Below are 5,000 nucleotides of genomic sequence, written 5' to 3' on the forward strand. Positions count from 1 at the left end.
TTTTTTGTCATAAATCATTGGCCATTATAGAACAAGCAAACACACACACACACACACACACACACACACACACACACACACACACACACACACACACACACATTACTAATTTTCCGAAAAGACAAACAACAAATACATAATTCCACTGATGTATAAATTTCAGACACACCAAACAACAATAAATCAATTAACATTCATTTTTTTTCTCTTCAGCTTCACAATATCATCATCATCATTGGCAGCACAAGGAAAACAGTCACAGTAACTTCATATCCTTTCATTACCTCCATGTGTGCTGAGAGTAAGACATTCATTCAGGTACAACAAACAGCATGTGACAGATTTGAAGTGTGCTCTTATTTTTCATTGGGCGTTAACACAGGCGACTTAATTATCAACGGCGCGAGCAGAATAGTAACATCAACACGAGTTATGTATATTAACCTCTTCAGTACTGGGATACATTTTTACCTTGAGATTTGTGTACGATTAGACCATTTTATTGACATTAGGAAGGGTCTATGGAGGTCAGAAGATCAATGGCCACAGTCTTCACTATTTGAATCTCTGACATAAGTTTCTGAAGCTGTATAAAATCACCAAATAATAAGCAGAGTGAATATGGAAACGCGTCATGGTACTGAAGGGGTTACCTCTAAAAGCAGTGGTAGTAAGACACTCAAGAGACAGCGAAAAGATAAACAGTAGTATTTAAAAGTGCTACAAGATCAACGACACATTTATTGGCGCTGAAAACGAAATAGTAATCAAAATGAGTAACTTTGTCTTTACAGCACTACTATTAAATCATCCCTTTAAGACACAGCAGACAGCAAATAATGTAAACACTATCTTCTTATCGATTCATTAGTCATTAGTATTAGCGCCACAACCAAAACAATTCGAGGCACTGGAGTTACTTCAATATACACGTTGGTAGTCAGGCAACACACACGCAACAAACAACACCCAATGACACGTTAACAGCATTTTTTTTCTAAGTATTGCCGTAACAAACCAAAACGCCACAGCAACCGGAGCTACTTTTATCGCCGCTCCGTGTGCTGTGTGGCTGGCCGCGTGTGTGTCGTGCCGTGGGTTGGGTAGTTGGGTTCACTGAAGGCAGCTTAGAGGTCAGTGCGTGAGTGATCGGGTATTGTGTGTCTCGTGGCGGTGGTAGAGCATAAATAAGTGTCATTATGTAGATCAGTGAATTCTTTGCCTCGAGAAAACTTCTGTTCCTTGTCGCAGCACAATTGTAAAAAAATAATAATACTAATAAATGATGCATAAAAAAAAAGCAGGAAAGAATAAAATCTGCTCCTCGTCCCTCATCACGTTTATAATTCATATTTTTTTTTTTTTGAAGGACTAAAAATATAAACTAATTTTTTGCAAAGTTAAAGATCGAGTTAAAACTTAGAGCAGAGATGCAGATTGGTCGGGAAACTTTTTACTGTCAAGTTGTGACCCGGAGGGAAAAGTGGCTTAACTCGAATAATGTCCACGTGTAGGAAAAGAAAAAGAACGAGAGAGAGAGAAAAACACATCTATTCCAGCAAAACGAAGCGTATGTTTTTGTGAGCATATTTTCCCCGTCCATCTCATTTGTAGTCACGAAGCGAAAAGTTTTGACGCGATGACGACTTATTAGCATGATTGCACAGTTCAGCCCTGGTGGGGGTGGAGGGAAGGATGGGAGGAGGGGAGGTACTAGTGAGAGAGGTCGGCACACAACAACACGCACTAGTAAAGGCAAGAGCGTGGGGAGTAATGGAGTCTTTATTGGCGTGAGTGACACTAACATCTCTTTTGCGTCAGAAAGTAAAGGCAAAACTCACCGCTTTACAGGATGCAACACCTGCCCTTCCTGGACACCTGTGGCTTCTTAAACACACCTTCAACATCTGACTTTTTTTTTTACTTGTAACTTATCAACATATCCGACTTACACCTGCTGCAAAACACAGGTGTAACTAATAAACACCTTACTAATTAAAACACCTTTGGCACACACCTAGGGCATATACGCCTGACTCCCTATGCCTAGAGCTCCACAACACACCTGCAGCTAACAACCTTACCTGTACAGCTCAAAAAAGATTAGCTAATAGTCACACAGGTACTTCTAACACACCTAACATCCATATCCACTGTCACGTGCAGATCTGATGACTTTGTGCAACTTTCCTTATTGTCTTATATTCTTATCGACACCTGGATCACTCAATACTACACCTCTCCCTTCCATTACGCCAGAAAGCACACAAGCGTCACCTTAGCACATATTCACACACCACCCACATAAAATTCTGAGAAACGAAGTAGGGTTCAATTTTTCAACTTTGCTATCAAATTCAGTAGGAAAAGTTTGCAGTTAGGGATATAAATTTTGGATCTGAGACATTGCGGTGGTCGGCTGAGGGGGAGGAGAGGGGAGGGAGGGAGAGATAGATGAAGACGTGGAGGTATTGCTGACACGGGAGGAGGAACGGCGGGAGGCAGGAGGGAAGAAGATAAAAGGAAAACTAGAAATAGGAGGAAAGAGATAAGGTGCAAGAAATTGATTGGAGGAATTGCAAAAAAAGAAAAAAGAAAAGAAAGAGAAAAGATACATGTGGGTGGGTGGGTGGATGGGTGGGCGCGTGTGAGTGTGCGCGCCAAGTCGTTTCGTTCAAGCAGCCGTTGGAAGCTTCAGTTACCACTTGCAAACTCGCTTCGAAATTCTTCAACTTTCGGGAACAATCTGAAGGAAATGGTTCGGGAAAATGAGAAGAGAACGAAGACGGTAAAGAGGAAGTAGAGAAGGAGAAAAAGGAAGGAAGGAAGGAAGGAAGGAAACGAACGAACGAGGGAGAGGACATAGAACATAGCAAAAAGAACACCACCATCACCATTACAAAAGACAGTAAAGAAGGAAGAAACACAGAGGAAGAAGAGGAAGAGGAAGAGGAAGAGGACGAGGAAAAGGACGAAAAAAATGAAAAAAAAAAAGCGAAAAGAATGGCAGATCTTTACAAAGCCACCTCCAACACTACCACTAATACCACCACCATCACCATTAGTATGAACAGGTAGAAAGTAAAAAGGTAGAAAGAGGAGGAAGATGAGAACAAAGATGATAAAAAAAAGGGATTATTTCAACATCAATACTAAAATCACCACCATTGAAAATAAATAGGAAAAGAAAGAAGGGGAAATACAAAATATGGAGGAAGGAAACCAGGACAAGATGAAAAGGAGGAAAAGAATAGATGAGAACAAGAAAGAGGGTAATAAAGTAATAATTTCAACATCACCAATACAAAAATCACCACCATTGAGAAAAATAAGAAAAGAATGAAGGAAAAAATACACAATATGGAGGAAGGAAACAAGGAGGATAAAAAAAAAAAAAAAAACGAGAACAAGGATGACAAAAAAGTGATAATTTTAACATCACCAACACTAAAATCATCACCATTAGATAAAAAAGGAAAAGAAAGAAGGAAAAAATGTAGAATATGAAGGAAGGAAACAAGGACAAGATGAAAATGAGAAAACAAATAAACACAAGAAAAATGACAAAAGAGTGACACTAATTACATCACCAACATTGGAACACAAAACAGGAAAAGAAAAATGAGATTAAAAATAGAGAATAGTGAGAAATGAAACATGGACAAGAAGTAAAATAAAAAAAGAGACAATAAATAGTAAAAAGTTATCATTTCAACATCACCACTGGAAAAAAAGAAAAGAAAAAAAAGAAAAAGAAAAAATACAGAAAAAAGAGAAATGAAACAAGATGAAAAATTGACAGAAAAAAAAGATAAGTAGAAAATCTTTACAAACCACCACCACCACCACCACCACCACCACCACCACCACAACAACAACAACAACAACACTTTCCCCTCCCACTACAACCACCTGGCTATAACCTGTTGACACCTAACGCAGATTTTTTTTCCACTAACAAACTTCACAGCTACACTTAAGCCTGTGACCACCACCACCACCACCACTGCGACCACCACCACCACCACTACCACGACCACCACGAAGACCAGCAGAGTGTTCACCTTTAAGGACCTGTAGCATTAAGGCGATTCCTCCCTGTAACTGTGACCCTTAAAACAGACCATTGGGCGGCACTTTTGGGATTTTTAGTAAGGGTTATGACCGCCTTAAGTGAATCCCATTATAATCTCTCTCTCTCTCTCTCTCTCTCTCTCTCTCTCTCTCTCTCTCTCAAGAATAGTAAGTATATATACAAAAATGACACATCAGGAAAAATTATCGTAATACCTTTCAGATTCGGGTCAAGAGGGATACGGACCCCCCTGCTCTCTCTCTCTCTCTCTCTCTCTCTCTCTCTCTCTCTCTCTCTCTCTCTCTCTCTTAATGTTACAAGTTCGCTAAGTTAAGACGGACGAACAAGTCAACATTCGTGTGTGTGTGTGTGTGTGTGTGTGTGTGTGTGTGTGTGTGTGTGTGTGTGTGTGTGTGTGTGTGTGTGTGTGTGTGTGTGTGTAGGAGGGAGCAAAAGGGGCCTTTGGGCTTAAAATGTGTGCACGTGGGCTTAAGTGACGGGGATTGTGTGTTTCTTTGTCCTGGGGCGTGTACGTGCGTGTGTGTTTTGCATTATGTGCGTATTCGTGTGTGTGTGTGTGTGTGTGTGTGTGTGTGTGTGTGTGTGTGTGTGTGTGTGTGTGTGTGTGTGTGTGTGTGTGTGTGTGTGTGTGTGAACGTAAACCCAAACGAACCAAGACTGAACCAGCCTAACCCCAACCTAAAAGAAAGATAAAAAAAAAAATAACTTCACCAACTCTAACCCAACCCAATTCAGCCTAACCTAACCTAACCTACACTGATTCAGTTCAATCTAACCCAACCTAACTAATGCTAATATAACCTAACCTAACCCAACCTAAGCTAAGTTAAACCTAAGCCCACCTAACCAATTCTAACCTAACCTAACAATCTAACATAATTTAACCTAACCAAACCTAACCTAA

The 5,000-nt window shown here is 40.2% G+C and overlaps 1 protein-coding gene across 2 annotated transcripts in view; it reads right to left on the reverse strand.

Annotated features, from left to right (window-relative positions):
* Positions 1-5,000, reverse strand: part of LOC123512999 (multiple PDZ domain protein-like) — a 945,060-nt gene that overhangs the window by 372,554 nt on the left and 567,506 nt on the right. The gene's annotated exons all lie outside the window — the stretch shown is intronic.

This window comes from Portunus trituberculatus, chromosome 35 (assembly GCF_017591435.1).
Source record: "Portunus trituberculatus isolate SZX2019 chromosome 35, ASM1759143v1, whole genome shotgun sequence".
Taxonomy (NCBI): Eukaryota; Metazoa; Arthropoda; class Malacostraca; order Decapoda; family Portunidae; genus Portunus; species Portunus trituberculatus.